Raw genomic sequence first — 19,700 nt, 5'->3', positions numbered from 1 at the left:
GCTTATCTCTCCACGCTTCAGTCTCTCTGCCTTTATTCCTGATGAAGGGCTTTTGCCCGAAACGTCGATTTTGCCTGTCCTCGGATGCTGCCTGAATTGCTGTGCTCTTCCAGCACCACTGAACCAGAATCATCATACTTGTGTCTGTTCTTTGAAAGAGTTCCATACCCTGCTTTTTTTCCCACAGCAAATTTTTACTTTTCAGTAAACCACAAAACTTTCATGAAAGTTAATATTGAAGCTGCTTTCACTATCTTTTCTGGCAGGCCATAAAAACTTCCAGGTAAAAAAATGAACTTTCATCTCACCATTCGTTCTTTTGCTGATTACCTTAACTTTAGTAGTCAATCATGTGTCCGTGGAAACTGTTTCTCTTCATTGCTCTGTCAAAGTGCCACACTTTTAGATAAATCTTTTCTGCTCTAAAAAAATCCAAGTTTGTCTAAACTTCAAAAATAACCGAAGTTTGTCATTCATGGTATAACTCTGAATAAACTTCTTTACAAGGCTTTCACAGTTTTTTCAGTGTGACGTGTAGAATTGAAAATAATACTCTGGCTAATTCCTTATGAATGATATAGGGTTTAGCCTAAATTTTTTGCTTAGTACAATGATCATTTACGGTAAAGGTTACAATTTTTCCAGTTGTATGCCATCTATTATGAATTAGCCAACAAAGAAAATGAATGTTGTTCCTTTGTTTTTAGGTCCACTTGCACTCATTACCAGGCTGGATCACTAACAACTTATGACTGTTCAATTTACCTTTAACTGTCTCCTAATCTGTGCAATTCACCATGTTGAATTCTGCAAAGTATTCCCTCAGGATATATACCAATAATTTAATTGATCATTTATCTAGTTTAAGAAATAAGCATTTGGTCATTATTGAGCTGCATTGTAGATTTAATTGATGCTGTGCAATCAAATGTAATTTGTTTTGTGTGTGTGTGTTTTTATAAAAATGAAGGCGTTTGAATTAAAACATACAAAAAAGATGTATTCAGTAATTTAAAATAAACTTAATGGAGGCGTTGTAAAGCCTGAGAAATCCTGTGCTAAATTTCTTGGTTATAGAGTCATAGAGTCATATAGCACAGCAGGCAGGAGAGGCAATAGAATTGGGATTTATACTATGGGCATATAGCTGCTGCCAACCTGCTCAATGCAGCCCCACCATAAATTTTCCCAGTGGTGGGGGAGAAGAATGGATTCTTAATTGCCTCTTCTGCAAGCTCGGGGATTTAACTCAAGCCAGTGAAGGCCCAAATAGTAAGTCTACAGCAATGTACTTGGGTTGGTGTCCAGAAAAGGGGGGGGGGGTTGTTCTTCTCATGGGTTCCTGGACCTATTGCAAGAACAACCATACAGTTTCTTAAACCCAATATTTCCCCTCACTTAATGTTATCGATTCTGAGGCCACTGGCCTTGTCAGAATCTGTCAGCCTTGTCCAAGCGATGTCCTCTCCACCCTCCCGCCAACTTACTTGCGTATCTAGCTTCATCAGCATTCGCAACTAAGGACTGATTGCAGCTCAGTGATATTGCTGTGACCAGAAAATTGTCAGACATTTGAATGCTAGCTGCTCTTAGAGGTGGGACTAACTCCACAGATGGATTAGAAGTCTCACCTCAAGTCAATTAATGGGCAGATAGTTATTAAATGGTGAACAAAATGGGGAGAAACTTACCCTGACTTTTCCACAGCTGGTAAGAAACATGAAACCACAAACTGAGCTCTCAACATGGTGATCCCTGAAGTTTCCATTATTTTACCATTGAAATATACACTGCATTTCCACATATCCTTTTGTATTCTCAGGGCTCATCAGTACCTTCTCAAGGCCACTCAAGGATGGGCAATCTATATTGGCTTTATCAGCAATGCTCACATCGAATGAAAGAACAAACAAAAATATATTAGGCTATTGAAGTCCTGATTTCCCAAATATTAAAGAATATGCTAATTTTAGATCTGCAAGTCTTGGCTTGACACAATTGGTTTCAACAGACCTTAACTTTGCTATGGAGGGGTTCAATGGACATCAGCTAAGGACATCAGTCCGATCAATATTCAATTGTCTCTGACTGGTGGACTTGCTGAAACTGACTTGGTCGATAGAGGGTAATTACTTCCATTCCTAGGCCATCCAAAATGACGGGACGTTGTCTAAAGAATAAAAGCAGACATTTCAAGAGTGAAATTGTAAAACTACATGAAGAGAATGGTAGGTATTTGAAACTCTTTTCCACAAATTTGAGTTGATGCTAAATCAATTTTTAATTTTAAATCTGAGGCTGATAGATTTTTGTTCACCAAACCTGTTAAGGGGAATGGGAAAATTGTGAGCATGTGGAGTTTAGGTCAGAGATCAACCATGAATTCATTGAATGATGTAGTACCCCCTCTCGGTGCAATGACCTCCTCTTGCTCCCATGTTCGTTTAGAAACCTATTTCAGTTTACACAAGCTCATTGTATACGGCCATGTGTGAAGAATCCTCACTTGGATGAAGTAATGGAGTGCTGCTGTGGAATTGAATATTGAGGACAATCAGCTTAGAAGCAGATAGGATGGTACAGCTACAAATCAATATAAGAAGTGTATATCACAACCATGAACCAAAATAAAATTGCAAATTCAGCCAAATAATTATCATACTTATAAGTATAATATTAGAATTGTAAAATCATATAGCAGAGAAGACAACCTTCTTAGATAGTGCTGTCCAATTAGACCCATTCCCCTATAACCCAGCTTATTTGCCATAGACTTGCAAGTCTTTCCTTTTGTACTGTTAACCAGAGTACTCCAGATCAAAACAACAAACTGTGTAAAAAATAATTTATCTTCATCTCCCCACTGGTTTATTTGCCAATTACCTTAAATCTGTGTCATCTGCTTACTGACCCTCCTGCCAGTGGAAACAGTTCCTTCCTTTCTATTCTATCAGAATCCTTAATATTGTTTAACAAATATTTGTATTAATTTTGTTTGAAAGCAAAGGAAGGATGTAATACAAAGAACTGCAATGTGTGCCACTCAACCTTATTCATATGAGAGTCAGCACCTGAAAGCTCGGTGTTAATTTGCTAAATCAATTTGATGTGCTGGTTAATTTTGGGATTAACTTTTATCTGCAATGGAGTGTTTAATTTTTTAAGCAGATCTTCCTTTTTGATTAGAGTTGTCATTTGATGTCTCTGATTTGCTTTATGAGGCAATTATTTTTCAACAGACATTTGAAGGACTGAATAAGCATACGTACTGAACTGTTACAAAATGGATTTACATTGATGCAAAATGGGCAAGATAACTTAATGAATTCATGAAACAGTGTAACTTCAAATTTTGACAAGCAGTGCATGAACATCTTATGGAAGGTGCAAATAAGTCCCTAAAAAATACAAGTGAATTTCTAATGTACTTTCTTGGTGTATAAGGAAACGGTTAAACTGTTTGTCTTAGCTCAGTGGTAGCATTGTCACTCTCAAGCTGAAGTTTGTGGTTTAAAATATCACTTCAGATGTTTAGTCACACAGTCCAGTCTGATAGGCTGCCCAGTATTGGGGATTGCTGTCCTATTATGATACTTTATGGTTCCCCTTCCAACTCCAAACCACTCAGAGAGGTTCCAAGATTGCTCTTGATGCACTGGCTAATAATTATACATAATTTCCTGTCATTAATACAGGGGCTGGTTATTATCACTTTGGTGTTTGATAGAGCTTGCTGCGCTTTAAAGTTTCCCACATTACGTTGGTGATTGCAATTCAAAAAGTACTTTATTCACTCTAAAGCTCTTTGGGATGTTTTGAGACCATGAAAGGATTTTTAAAAATATTTATTCATGAGAGACAGGCATCACTGGCTTACCAGCATTGATTGCCCATCCTTAATTCTCCAGAGGGTAGTTAAGAGTCAACCATATTGACTTGGGCCTGGATCACATGTAGACCGATTAGATAAGGAAAGCAGATTCCCTTCCCTAAAGGGCATTTGTGATCCAGCTGGATTCTTACAACAATCAACAGTGGTTACAATTGTCATTATTCATTAAATTCCAGATTTTAAAAAATGTCAATTTCACCATCAGTCAGCGTGAGATCTGCACTTGTAACATTAGCTTGAGTGCTGGACTACCAGGTCAGCCACAGAACCATTGCCCCACCATCTTCTCAGTGTGCAATACCTTTATTTCAGTGGGAGACTCATGGAACCCCAGGGATTATTATGAGCTTTCCAATTTAAGTGGATAGTGAAGGAGAAGTGTTCTCACCAGCTCAGTGTAAAACGTTGAAGTATTTTAACAATGATTAGGGCATTAATTGGCTTGAGGTAAATTCCCGTTGGCAGAAGTTCAGCCTCAGAGAACTGTTGGCCAATCAAATCCAGCTCAGGGTTGCTCAGGTTCCATTGTCATGGTTATGACAAATCAACAAGAGAAAGCCTTGTGAAAATTCACTCCCCAGTGCTCCTTTTTAACCTTTGCTTCAGGTTACCAAGAATCAGTTGTCTTATTCCCTGCTATGTATCAATTAAGAGTAGATTAATTTGGCTCTTCAAGCCACCATTGAATAAGCTTTTGTTCTGAGTTTCAAATTGCAATCTACCCCAATAACATTGGATACTTTTGCCTAACAGGAATCTGTTTATCCTGGCCTCATAAGTACACAATTCTTTCTCCTGCACTATTTATTGTTATAGATAGCTCCAAAGTCCTACAACCTTCAGAAAGTAAAAATAACTTGCATTCATTTCTGTCCCAAATGGTCGACCCCTATTTTAAAAATAGTGTTCGTAAGATTTTACCAATTCCAACTATTGAAGACATTCAGTTATGGATGAATAACGTGTATCTGCAATTTCACACACCACAGTGTCCATCTGACTATATCAATGTAGGAAAATCAGTATTTTAATTTTGATAAACAAGTAATTTCTTTATATTGGTACCTGCAATAAAACTTCCCTCTCCAATTAAAATTCAATTCAAGTCATAGTTGAGGAGTCATAATATTTTTGGTTTAAATTACAGGAATTTACTATAGAATGCACTTTAATAATTGTGACTTTGTTGAGAATATCAGTGGAAAAATCAAATATTAAGTAAGGGAGAGTATGGGAAATGACCAAACAGTTCCAACAGGATAGTACCAAAATATAGAAGTTGATTTGTTTATGGGTGTCTTTGCATCCTCTGTCAGTTGTTTAGTGGAGGTTGTAGATAGAGAAGTACTATGCATACATGATGAAAACAGAACATGAGCAGAAGAAGGCAATTCATATTGGAAATGAAACTGTTATTCTGTTTTTCTCTCTCCACTTATGCTGCCAGATCTGCTGAGCTTTTCCAGCAATTTCTGTTTTTATTTTAGATTCCAGCATCCACAGTATTTTGCTTTTACTGCACATAGATATTTTATTGACAAATATTGTTTATAAGCAATTTCTAGACACAGAAGTTCACTAGTCAGTTTATAGTAGAAAAATATATTAACTGTGTATGTTTTTGTATCTATAAAAATTATAGTTTTTCTACCCATCTGTACAAAGGAAACTGAGAATTGAACATGCGCTAAAAATATAGGCAGAACAAATCTTGCTGAAAATTTCAGAATCGTGCTTTTCTGATGGAAGAGTAAAACTTTTTCACTTGGCAAACCACATGGAAACTTATCAACTTGTATTTAGTTATGGTACACTTCCAGCCTGCAAAATTGCTGTTGGCATTGCCCAAGGTTTGTTGAAGAATTTATTTCTAAAAAAGAGAATCAATCACAGTGATGCGAGGGTGCAGTGGAGCAAAATTCCTGATGAAGAGTTTTTGCCCGAAACGTCGATTTTCCTGCTTCTTGGATGCTGCCTGACCTGCAGTGCTTTTCCAGCACCACTCTAATCTAGGCAGTGGAGCAAAGGTTGCAGCGAAAATACAAAGGGAATATATGCTGGTACTTGCAAAGGTTGTGGGGCAGCATGTTGGGATTTGTATAAAAGTGTACTGGTGCCTAAAAAGACAACATTCCAGTTCAGATCATATGTGCAGGAGACCCTTCAGTCCATGAGTCTCGACTACCAAAAATAAACTACTACCTACACGAGTTGTACTCTCACATTATGTCCAGAGCCTTGCATGTTATGACAAGTCAGTTGTTCAACCAAGGACTTTTTATAGGTTTTGAGGTTCCATGCTTCAACTACCCACTCAGGCAGTGCATTCCAGATTTGCACCAAATCTGCATGAAAAGGTTTTTCCTCATATCCTGTCTAAACCTCCTGCCTTTCACTTTAAAATCATCACCCCTTGTATTGACCCCTAGACTAAAGGGAGCAACTGCTCTTTATTCACCCTCTCTGTGAATAAACCTCCCTGCAAAGTGAAGTAACAAAACAAAAATACATTGTCCACAATGTCAAAGGGCATTAGCAGCATGGAGAAATCAATTGATTAAATAAAAGGTGGAAATAAAACAACTGCAGAAAAAAAAATGGCTTGCACATTTTAAAAAGAGTGCTACTTTGGTAGGAAAGGTTTGAATAAAATGAGTCTATTTAAGGGTGTTGGTTAATGGCACCATCTTTCTTTGTTAGTTCAGAATCTCATCATAAATTCTCAATTGAGGCTTTTGAAAATATATTAGTTATTCTGTTATCCTTCATATATAAAATATGGTGCAAAACTAAGCTATCCACAGTATTCTTGATGATCCCACATATTCGCTTTGGCATAGTGATAGTGATTTTAATTTAGGAGCAGATAAACGATTGTGAGTTTATCTCTTTACAGATATTTGAGTACATAATACAAGCTGACACTTCAGAGAGTACTACACTGTTGAAAGTGTTTGTCTTTCAGATGAAACATTGAAGCACGATTATCTCCCCTCCTCTCTGATCAATGCAAAGAAAGAGTTCTGTTTCTTTTACAAAAGAGGAGGGGAAATTTTCTTGCAATGGCCACAGTAAATGTAGATGTTCTGAGTTTTCGGCCCTGTGATTGTCAGTATTTGGAGGTCTGAGATAGCCATTGAATCGGTCACTGCTGTGAATATGCCTTCCTGTGTCCTGTGGCTGTTGAAGCTGGTTCGACTTGCTTATGGCCCCACTGAAAGGATTTCAATTCCATATTTCTCTGACTTGCTATGTGCAATCACATGGAGTAGCAAATTTCAAAGGTTCACAAACCCTTTGTGTGGAGAAATTTCTCCTCATCTCCATCCTAAATGATGTGTTCTTTAACTGAGACTGCAAACTTGTCATTAGGATTCCCCAGCCAGGGAAAATAAACTGTTGGTGCCTACCCTGTCAAACCCTTTCAGAATCTTGTGTGCTTTGATAAGTTTAGCTCTTCTTCTAAATGGTTGAGAATGCACACTCAATCTTCTCAAGTCCCAAGGACAAACCAGGTGAATCCTTGTGATACTCGAAATCAAGCACATCATTTCTTAATACATCGACCAAAACTGTACACAGAAGTCTAAGTGTGGTCTCATCAAAGCCCTATATATTTGTACCAAGATTTCCTTGCTTTCTGTCTCTTTGAGTCATTAATATAGCTGTGAAAAAGCAGAGGCCATAGCACTAAATCTTACATCACTGCCAATGTGAGGATGCCACATTTATGCCTATTCTTGCTTCCTATCCATTAACCATTTCTCTATCCATTACAAGAATTATCACCAATTCCTAAAGTCTTTATCTTGCGTATTACCTTTCATTATCGCATTTTGTAAATCGAAGTACAGCATGTCAGTTGTACCCTTTAAAATGCTAACAAATTTGTCAAATGCAGTTTCGCTTTTGTAAAATCATAGTGATTTTATCTGATAGGACTGAAATTTTCTAAGTGCATAGTTAAGGCTTATTTAAGACTTTGCTGATGACTGACGTATGGTTTTCTCTTTCAACCCTCCCTCCTTTCTTGATTAGCAATGATGGGACTTCCAATCTACTGGATTCATTCCTCAATCTAGGGAATTTTAGAATGAGAGCAGTGATGAACTCTCTAATCAAACCCAAAGATGCAAGCCAGAGGTGCTGGGGATTTGTTGGATTATAGTCCCTTATGTTTTTCTGGTTATTTTTCTGAGCTGCTATCACTTTTGTTCTTTTTTCAGTCCTTGGCTACCCTCCATTTCTGGTAGGCAACTTATCTCATTTACTGTAAGTCCATACACAAAATATTTATAATGTCTCTATTATTTTCTCAGTCCCATAATAATTTCTCTTGAAACTGCTTCTAAAAGTCAATGTTTACTTTTGCAACTCTCTTTTATTGTACATAGTTGCAAAAGCACTACAAACCTATTTTGTGTTCTTGGCTAGTCTGCGCTTATATTCTATTTTCCCCTTTTTATTAACTTCTTTGCATCACTTTACTTGTTTCCAAAGTACTTTCAATCCTCAGACTTGCTATTGTCTTTTGCAACCTTATCAACCTCTTCTTTTTTACAGAATCATAGAGTTATAGAGATGTACAGCACAAAAACAGAGCCTTTGGTCCAACTGGTCCATGCTGGCCAGACATCCCAAAGTGACCTAGTCCTGCTTGCCAGCATTTGACCCATAATCCCTCTAACCCTTCCTATTTATTTACCCATCCAGGTGCCTTTTAACTGTTCTAATTGTATCTGTCTCCACCACTTCTGCTGGCAACTTATTCCATACACAATGATATATATTCACCTTCTGCATGAAAAAATGATCCCTCAAGTCCTTTTTAAATCTTTCCCTTTTCACCTTAAACCTATGCCCTCTAGTTTTGGACTCCCCAGCCCCAGGAAGAAAAACCATATCCATGCCCCTCATGATTTTATAAACCTCCATAAGCCTCTGATGCTCAAAGGAGAAAAGCCTAAACACTGTTTTTCACTTCCTGATTGAGCTATAAATAGGATTTTATTTCTGTTCATTTTTGTTTTTCAATGTTGCATACTTTGAAATTTAAAAAAATGTATCCCAATGTTATTGCCATACCTTTTGGTCTATTTACTCAATCAACTTAGCCAGTTGTTCCCTCACACCTAAGTAATCAGCTTTGTTTACATCTTGTTTGTGAGTGGAGCTTGCATCTTCAAACTTAACATAGAATTCAATTATAATGACCACTAGTTATCGGTAGATCTTTTAATATAGTTACTAATTAACACTACTTCATTTACACTATACTGGACTTAAAATATCTTTATCCTTAGTTAGTTCCATAATGTATTACTCCAGAAAGTTGGCACAGTCTACAAAGTCATTTTCCAGACTACACGTGTCATTTAGTTTGTTCCAATTTATGTGAGTGTTAAAAATCCCCACAATTATTGCATTGCCATTTTTACATACTCCAATAACTTCTTGTTTGATGCTCTGTCTAACAGTATAACTGCTATGAGGTTGCCTATATGCCCTTTAGTATTTTCTGCTTCTTACCATTTCCAATTTTCACCCAGACTGAATTGCAAACTGCACTTGAGTGGCAACTGTGAGAAAAATGTCAATCTTTGGACATTTGATCTAGTCCAATTCCCAATCAAGTGTATTGGGTCCATTACCCCATTCCCATTCTAATCTGTGCCTTTTCACTGCATCTTTATTAACAACAGCTTTCTCTTTCATTTTTACTGACTCAATTACACAAGAATCTTTCCCATTTTTTTAATAATGATTTATTTGACTCTTAAGTCTATAACTACTCCCCCTCCTCCCAATCACTGGCCCCAAGGGCAGATGGTAAGGTGCCAGCACACCATTACTCTTAAAATCATCCTCCTTCTCTTTTTCAATAACTTGTCTTTTGAACAGGCTTTGTTTACCTACAAAAGCAATGTACTTATTTCTTTTAAACAACTCAAATTATAGTCAGGAAAGGGACTTGCTGTCTGTGTCTGTTTGCATCCCAGGTGTTAATTGCTCATGAAATAACAGTTTAAATTATGTCAGATGAAATTCTACACAGAAAGTCTGAGGTAATACTTTTGATGAGAAGAATGAGGAAAGACAATGCAGACTAAATGGATCAGCAATTACAGAATGTGCCAAAACAAATAATCTTGTAATTGTGCACAAATCTTTTAAGACACAGTACAGGTCAATGACGCAGTTACTAAGGCATATGGAATTTTGCATTTCATTGCACTTCACTGAAGACAAAGTAGAAAAGTCAGGCAGTCTGCTGAACCTGTATGCAATACCAGTTTGGCCAGTACAATTCTGGACATTACAGTTTAGGAAACAGTATAGAGGAATGATTCCAAGGATAAGAGACTGGAAAATCTAGGCTTGTTCTTCTCAAAGCAGAGAAGGTCAATAGACAAAGTCGATAAAGGAGTGTAAAATCATAAAGAATTTGAAACTAGTAAATAAGGAGAAATTGTTTCCAATTGTTCAAAGGTCAGTTTACAATGGTTTAAGGTGATTGGCAAAGGAAGAAGAGCCAACATAAGGAAAATCTTTATTTCACAAAGAATTGTTTGGAATTAGAATGTGAGATTCAATAAAGCTTTTAAGGCAGAATAAATACTTTAAGGAAAACAAAAATTACAGGATTATGGCAAAAGATCGGGGGAATGAGACCACCTCTTTGAAAGACGCAGTATAGACTCAATGTGTGCTAAATGAATTTCCTCTGTGTTTGTTCCAATGGAGTCATTTTAGTGTTGGCCTGGTTGAAACATTTTGAGAGGATTGTGGCAGGATCCTTTCATTCTCACCATTTATCTGGTGCTTAGAATAAACTTTGATTTGGGAAAAAGAATATGAATCAATGAAGATTATAGGAGAGATGAATGCATTTGGCAGACAAGGTCGATGCTGATTTTTTCATGCCCTATGAAATGATCATGAATAAGCAATTTTAAAAAAATCATTTTTGGGACATGACTGTCATTGGCAAGGTTTGTTGCTCCATCACTAGTTAATCATGAGAAGGTGCTGGTGGCTCTTCTTAAACCTTTCAGTTCATGTGGCGAATATATTTCCATAGCATTGTTGAGTGGCAATATGAACTCAAAGATGATGAAGAATGACAATAAATGTGTCCTGATTGGGATAACATGTGACTGTAAGGGGTACTTGAAGGTTATGATGTTGCAGTTCACTTGCAACCCTTGTCATGATGATAGAGGTTTTGTTTTGGAAGGTTTCGCTGAAGAAATGGTTATGTATTTTATGGTGTTTTTCTCTTAATTGCTGGTTTGTTTGTTTCACAAACTCCTCAGAGCTTCGAACTCTATATCTGAATAAAACATTTAGTAAGTGAGGGTGGGGGGGAGAGGAAACAGCTGGAACTTGTCAGGTACATGTCTAATTGAGACTGAATAAATACACACCGGATTGAAGCATAGAATTCTAAAACATCAAATCACTTCTCATTCATTTTCATTATGCAGAATTTTAAAAGCAGACGTGACTATTAAATACAAAACCTTTCTTCACACATGTGATCTTTGCTCTAGTTATTCTTGATTAGTGTAGAAAAACATACAGCATCATGCATTTTTGCTTTGAGATTAGCTAATGGTTAAAATTTATAATCTTGTGTATGATTTTGAACACAAAAAAAACACTGAACAGTGCTCATGTAATCTTCAGCAATTCTTTTCAAAAATATTTTAGTAAAAGACATAGGTAGACATCTGTATGGTATTCATTGAGGCTGATGTACTGAAAATGATATACTGCTGCTGGGGATTTGTTGAATAGTATCATGATTAAAGCACTTAAAGGGATGCATAGACATGTAAAGTTTGTTGAATGCCAAAATTTAACATTCAAATGAAAGCTTAGAGTAGCAAATTAATATTCTTGTGCGATTCACTTAAATTTTCGGCTCCATGACTTCGACCTTTTCACAGAGAACTAAATTGGATCAATATCAAACGTCCGCCATTGACTTGTTAAGAAGATTATCTGACATGAGTGACCAAAGTTTTGAGATTCATCTCACACCATCATTACCATTATGATGTAAAATTTTGTTTGGAATGGATGTAAGATTCACTTTATCTTGGTTAGTGGTTGCACCCCTTGAAAGTTGGCCTACAGACGATGGACTCTAACCAGAAATGATTTCCAAAGGATAAGTTAGATATTCAAATGCCAGCAGACTGAAAGAAAATTGAAAACTGTAAAGTAGATAAGGAATAGAATGGGGGAATCGTGAGGTACAAATCATAACAACAAAGTTGAGGCAGAAAGATTGGAATCACAATACCGAGGGCACAACAATGAGTGAGGAAATGTGCCAGCAGGAGTAAAACTAAGAATGAAAAAGAATAACACCATGATATACAAACTGGGATGAAAAGAAATTTTCAATGAAGGCTAGAAAAGAACAGGGAAAAAGAAATCAGACCAGCAAAACACAATATCGCAAGTTAGAGCCTGGGGCAACAAGATATAAGTGGGAGAAATAGCAGCACCACAGTAGATACTGGCTAAAGCAGTAGAGGAGCTTTAATTTCATGATACTATGCTTCCAGTGTGGAGAAATGCCTGGAAGGAATGTGTCTTAGAGGTAGATTTACAATGTCTAAGCTGAATTTCCACAGCCTTTGTGAATCTGCTTTTCATGAAGGTTGTTATTATGTAATTAGCCCTTCTATGTTTCAACAGAGAACTTGAGATATTGCATTCTACGAAAACTTGTCACAAATATTCACATTCTGCCTCTCTTACTTTTGCAAATTTCCATCAGCAATATCCTTATCGAGAACTTGCTCCTTCTTTGAAATTAGTTGTCCATTGTTTGCTGCACCATTCTATTTGTACTTATATCCCACTGTGACAAAACATTGGTTAACCTAGCAATGTCTCAGAAAATTTGCCTATTTTTTGATCTTAGCAATAAAGATAAATTGTTTGACAAGACATTTGCCTTTGTTCAAAAAGGGTGTGAATAGAAGTTAAGCAACTGCAGAGCAGTCATTTTAAAGTAAATGGTGGGGAAGTATTTAGGAACAAAAATTTGGGACAAATAAAAGACACTTAGAAAGGTGAGGGTTAATTGTGGAGAGTCAGCATGGATTCTCCAGGTGTTTCATGTTTAGCTGGCTTGTTTTGGTTTTTGATGAGTTGCCAGAAAGAGTAGTTGAGTTTCATGTGATGATATGTTGCACATGGAGTTTCAAAAGGCATTTGTGCATTGGTGAAGGTGCCAAACAATTGGCAAGGTTAGAGGTCATGGAGTAAAAAAAATATGAATGTGTAATTGGATGACTAACAGTATGCAAAGTGTAACAGTGATCAAAAACGGAAAGTGCTGGAGAAATATACCAGAACTGGCCTAATCTGTAGGGAGAAAAACAGAGTTCAAATTTCAAGTCTCATAATGGTGATTTGTTGTTTTCTGACTTGTGGAAGATTTATAGAGAAGTTCACCAGGGGCTAGTGTTAGGATCCCTGCTTTTCTTGATGTGGACTGATGACTGGGAGCTGGTAGAGACATGATGAGCCTAATGGTCTTTTTCTGGAATGTAAAATTCTGTGATTCTATGATCTAGACCTTGGTGTGCAGAGAACAATTACAAACTTTACTGATGCTGCAAAATGCATTTATTCCTTTATTGGTATGTTTTAAACAGATTATCTTGTCATGATCATACTACTGTTGATGATAGTTTGTTTGTATATTTTGGTCAACTTGTCTTCTTTACTTCAGTCGTGAATGCACTTTGAAAACAGCTCTTCACAGTAAAAACCTTACTGATATTTAAAGTCATAAACGATACTACTTAAATATGTGAATTTTTTAAAGATGACAATGCCTCTGACATCCATGTTTTATGGATTTGTGTGAAGAACTTTCAACAAAAACATCTAATTATTTTAACTAATTACTTCTCAAAAAAGGCATTGGTAAGTGCAGGTTAAGAATGGGATTTAATTTTTATTTATTTTCTCAAGCAATGTGAGCATCACTTATTCCTATTTATTGCCTCACTGAATTGACCTTGAAAAGGTGATAGTGAGCTGCCACATTGAAACACTGCAGTTCTTATGATGGAGCTGTATCTACGAAACTTTTAAGAAGGGAGTTGCAAGATAATGGCTGGGTGATCCATACAATCTATTTCTTTCTTAAACATATTCAGTGCCTTGACCATCGCAAGCTTCTGTGATAGAGAATTCCACAAGTTGATCATTCTCTGAGTGAAGAAACTTCTTCTCATTTAAGTTGAAATGGCCTACTTCACGTCCTGAGGCCATGACACCTTGTTCTAGACCTCCCAGACAGGGAAAGCATTTTCCCTGCACTCATCTTGTTAAGGCTTGTCAAGATTTTATATATTTCAATGTAATCCCTTCTTGTTCTTATAAAGTCCAGTGAATTTCAACCCAATTGACCCAATCTTTCCTCAAATGACAACTTTGCTAACCCAGTAATTAGTCTGGTGAACTCTCTTGGTCTCACCAAGACCCTGCACTCAAAACCTCTTGCAATGAAGGTCAATATATCATTTGCCTTCCTAACTGCTTGCTTTCAGTGACTGGTGTATGAGGACACCCATGTCCCTTTGTACAACCAACCATTCTCAGTCTATCACCATTTAAATAATACCCTGCGATTTTGTTTTTCCTATGAGAGTGGACAACTTCATACTCATTTCTACTATACTGCATTTGCCACTTATGTAACATAACTTATGTTAAATTGCCCTGAACCCTCCTTGTATTGTCCTCACAATTTTACTTAATTTTCTGTCATCAGGAAACCTGGAAATGTTGCATTTGATTTGCTCATTCAAAACATTGATATGTAATGTGCATAACTAGGGTCCAAGCACTGATCCCTATGAAATGCCACTTACCTTCTTCTCAGAAAACAACCCATTTATTCCTGCTCCTTATTTCCTGTCTGCTAACCAATCTGGAACAATGCTAGTATGTTACATGAATCCCATTGCACATTCTTATGTGGGACTTTATCAAAAGCTTTCTGAAATTCTACATTCTACGTTTAACTACGTTCTGACTGCAAAAGTAAACTCGAGCTTCTAGTTATCTATCATTTCAACACACCACCCTTTTCCCTGGGCAACACTTCTGTCTCAGGCTTGCTCATCAATGCTCAGCGCAATCAGGAAGAACAGTGTCTCATCCACTGCTTGGGGATTTTGCAGACTTTGGGACTCAATATTGGGCTCAATTACTTTAGGACCTGAACACCTTCTTCTAAGTCTTGACCCATTCTATCACCCCTAGGCTGCTTTTAAGCACAGGGAAAAAGTGAGGACTGCAGATGCTGGAAACCAGAGTTTAGATCAGAGTGGTGCTGGAAAAGCACAGCAAGTCAGGCAGCATCCGAGGAAAATCGACGTTTCGGTCAAAAAGCCCTTCTTCAGGAATGACCAATCCATTTTCATCTACTCATTGTCCCCACTATTAGCTTTTCCTTTTCCCTGGCATACCATCCATTCATCTCTTTGCCTGACTAGTTGCCCTTCTTTCTTTCTGGCCCCATCTTTGCCTATCTGTTCACTCCATTCTTTGTCCCCTCCGCCCATCCCCTGCTTCAACTTACGTAACACTGTTTTCTAGCTATGATCTGTTCTGAAGAAGAGTTAAACTGGACTCGAAACATTAACTCTGCTTCTCTCTCCACAGATGCTGCCAGATTGCTGATTGCTCCAGTAATTTTTGTTTTGTCTCAGATTTCCAGTATTCACAGTTCTTTCTTTTTAATCTGAAAATCTCCCTGATTAGGAATGAGTGGACAGGCTGGGCTTAGTTTCATCAAAGTGAAGAAAAGCAATGGCTGATTTGTTTAGAACTTAAAAGATCCTGAAAGGTCTTGACAAGGTGAACAAATAAAGGATGTTTACTCTTGCAATGAGTGCAAAATTAGGGCATGCTACTTAAAAATTAGGATTTACCCTTTTGGGCTAGAGATGGCAGGAAACATTTTCTCTCAGAGGATCGTGTTACTTTGGAACTGTCTGCTTCAGAAACTGGAAGAGACTGGGTCATTATGGGATATTCTTTGAAGGGTCTGTATGGATTTGATGGGCTGAATGGCATATTTCCACACAATAGGGATTTGATTATTCTAATTAGTCTACCATGCTGAGCCTCATTAGATTAGATTAGATTAGATTCCCTTCAGCCCAACAAGTCCACACCGACCCTCCTAACAATAACCCACCCGGACCCATACCCCTATCCTATATCTACCCCTGACTAATGCACCTAATACGATGGGCAATTCATCAATGGCTTTGCTAAAGTCCACCTAAACAAAGTGTACTGCTCAGCCCTCATTTATATTTTTGGTTACTTCGTCAAAAAAACTCAATTAATTTTAGGAGACATTATTTCCCTCACAAAAAAACCCATGCTAACTATCCTATTCAGTCCTCGTCTTTCCAAATTCATGTAAATACAATCTTTCAGAATCACCTCGAATGTCTTTAGAGCGGCGCGGTGGCTCAGTGGTTAGCACTGTTGCCTCACAGTGCCAGGGGCCCGGGTTCAATTCTCACCTCAGGCAACTGTCTGTGGGGAGTTTGCACATTCTCCCCGTGCCTGCGTGGGTTTGCTCTGGTTTCCTCCCACAGTCTAGGTTAGGTGAATTGACCATGCTAAATTGCCCGTAGTGTAAGGTGCATTAGTCAGGGGGTAAATGTAGGGGAATGGGGCTGGGTGGGTTGCTCTTCGGAGGGTCGGGTGTGTACTTGTTGGGCCGAAGGGCCTGTTTCCACACTGTAAGGAATCTAATCTAATCTTACTCACCACCAATGTTAGGGTCACAGGTCTATAGTTCCCAGGCTTTTCCTTACAACCTTCCTTAAATAAAGGCACACCAGTAGCCATCCTCTATCTGTGACACATGTAATAGATAATAGAAATATTTCTGCTCGGGGTCCTGCAATTTCTTTCATAAGTTCCCACAATGTCCTGGGATACACTTGATAACGTCCCAGAGATTTATCCACCTTCATGTTTTCTAAGACCTCCTTTTCTATAGTTTGGACTGTTTTCAAAATATCAATATTTATTTCCTGAACTTTCTCACCTCCATTTTTTTCTTCACAGTAAAAACTGACGTAAAATATTTATTTAGCATCTCTCCTATCACCTGAGGTTCAACACAGATATGATCTCATTGATCTTTAAGAGACTCTATTATCTCTCTTGTTGCCCTTTTCTTCTTAACATACTTGTAGAATCTCTGTGGATTATCCTTAGCTTTATGTGCCAAGGCTGTCTCATATCCCCACTTTGCCCTCTTCATTTTCCCCTTAAGAATGCTATACAGTCTACACTTTTCAAGAGGTTAATTTGATCCCAGTCATGTACATCTAATCTATGATTCTTTCTTATTCTTGACTAGAATCTTTATTCATCCATTGTTTCCTACTCTTACCAGCCTTACCTTTCACTCTAACACGGACATAATGCCTCTGAACTCTCGTTATCGTACTTTTGAAAGGCTCCACTTATCAGTCATCCCTTTACCTGTGAACAGTCTACTCCAATCAACTTTTGAATGTTCTTGTCTCATACAATTAAAATTTGCCTTACTCCAACTGTGAACTTTTTTTTATGGAAGGCTTATCCTTTTCCCGAACTATTTTAAACTAATAGAATTACAATCACGAGTCCCAAAGTGTTCCTATACTATTACATCGGTCACTTGTCCTGCCTTATTTCCCAAGAGATGATCAAGTTTTGCTCCTTCTCTAGTAGGTATATTTACATATTAAAAAAGAAAATTTTCTTGAAATATTTAGCAAATTCCTCACCAGCCAAATCTTTAATGCTATGGCAGTCCCTGTCAATGTTTGGAAAATTAAAATCCCCCACTATTACAACCCCATTATTCCTGCATATATCTGAGATCTCTCTACACATTTGTTCCTCAATTTCTGTCTGTAGTACAATTCCATCAAGTTGATCATCCCTTTCTTATTTCTAATTTCTGCCCATATAGTTTCACTGACGGTCCTTCAGAAATATCCTTTCTAATCATGGTAATAATGTTTTACTTACTCAAAACGCCACTCCTCCTCCTGTCTTACCTCCCTCTCTATCCCTCTTATAACATCTAAAACCCAGAACATTGAGCAAGGTAAAAACAATGACTGCAGATGCTGGAAACCAGATTCTGGATTAGAGTGCTGGAAAAGCACAGCAGTTCAGGCAGCATCCGAGGAACAGGAAAATCGACGTTTCAGGCAAAAGCCCTTCATCAGGAATCAGTTTCCAGTCCTGTCCTTCCCTCAACCAAGTTTATGTAAAAGCTGTGTTTCCATATATATACTGAGTTCATCGGCCTTACCTATAAGACCCCTTGCATTGAAATAAATGCAGTTTAATTCTTCAGAGTTACCTCATTTTCTGACTTGCTCTTGTTTGTCTTTTTCTAATTAACTTGCTCTTTTCTGATTCAGAACTGTCCTCATCTGTTGTTCAATTTTTACTGCTACATAGGTAATATATTTTTGCATTTTTTTTAACTAGAAAGGTTTCAAACCAAAAAATGTCCTCTTCAGTTTGACACTCGACAAAAGGTGGAGGCCTCTCCCACAAACTCCACGTCAAACAAACGCCTCTCCTTCATGTATTTTTTTTCCCATTTTTCTTTGGACTATTAAAGTTCCAAAAAATGATTTAAAATGAATATTTTCTGCTTCTGCTATTTAATAACGATAAGAAACCCACAAGAACAGCCTGCAACTCAGGAGCAGTTGTAAGATCAATGCTACTCTTGTTTCAACATTTGTTTTTATTTTTGATGAGAAAGGGAATCAAAGTTTATTGGATATAGATGGAATGAGGGCTTTGCTTCACAAACAAATCAGCTATGGTCTATTTCAAAACTAGAGTAGGCTTGAAGGGCCGAATGGCCAAAGTCTTTTCCAAATTCATATGTTTGTATGTCACATGGGGGATTGCAACATCTACAGTGGCATCTCACACTTCAGCGACACTGGCAGGGCCTTTACTTGAGGCATCTTGAGGGCTCTATCAACTTCATAATGAAGTACATCCAGGAGCACAGATCAATTTCTGTGCAGGCAGACTTAGAGTAGATATGAGCTTCTCATAACATGATATACAAAACAAGTATAAGGTGTTATGGACCAGGCCAGACCTCTCAAAAAATTTCAAGAAGGTAACCCAGACCTTAACTTTGTTAGTTGTTTTAAGCAGGTGTAAAGTGGCTATTCCAGGAGACAATCAGCTGGTCAAACCACTTAATTTTAATCAAAACAGAGTTTATTCACCAGATTACTGAAAGAAACACAAACAACAGAAAACAGAATACTAAATAACTTAACGTCTCCAAAAACACAGCAGATCAACCCAACTTAATTGTGCTGTCCAAATACTTGCAATAATCCTCATAAACCCCCCTTGGCACAAAAGTAAAACTCAAACACAGATTTTTACAGGATAGAAGTCAGACAGAGACTACCAGCATGGACCTGCTTCTTTGGGTCCAGCAGCCTTTCTTCACACTACTGCTAAAAGAAAAACAAACCAGAGAAAAACTGAGCTGGGAGAACTGGCCACTCCCCTTTCATTGTACAAGGTTTTTTTTAAACTTGAAAGCCTGAGACAGTATCTGTTAGCTAATACCAAAGGACTGTATAACCTTGCTAAAGGAGCAGCTTCATTACACATTCCCCCCTTAAAAAAATGAAACGCCAATATTCAAAAATGTCTTCATTTTTAAACCCTTAAAAATTCATCAGTACTCTAAAGC

At 37.5% G+C, this 19,700-nt stretch overlaps 1 protein-coding gene across 2 annotated transcripts in view; it reads left to right on the top strand.

The window, feature by feature from the left end:
* LOC122556429 (protocadherin-10-like) overlaps positions 1–19,700 on the top strand; it is a 235,457-nt gene that overhangs the window by 157,543 nt on the left and 58,214 nt on the right. The window contains exon 1 of one of the 2 annotated variants that reach the window (XR_006313537.1): positions 1,176–1,272. The exons of the other annotated variant lie outside the window; for it this stretch is intronic. The gene's annotated coding sequence lies outside the window, so the exon portion shown is untranslated. Of the gene's footprint in view, positions 1–1,175; positions 1,273–19,700 lie in introns of those variants that run through there. 2 annotated transcript variants of the gene reach the window in all.

This window comes from Chiloscyllium plagiosum, chromosome 14 (genome assembly GCF_004010195.1).
Source record: "Chiloscyllium plagiosum isolate BGI_BamShark_2017 chromosome 14, ASM401019v2, whole genome shotgun sequence".
Lineage (NCBI taxonomy): Eukaryota > Metazoa > Chordata > Chondrichthyes > Orectolobiformes > Hemiscylliidae > Chiloscyllium > Chiloscyllium plagiosum.
This window is presented reverse-complemented; position numbering and strand designations above follow the sequence as displayed.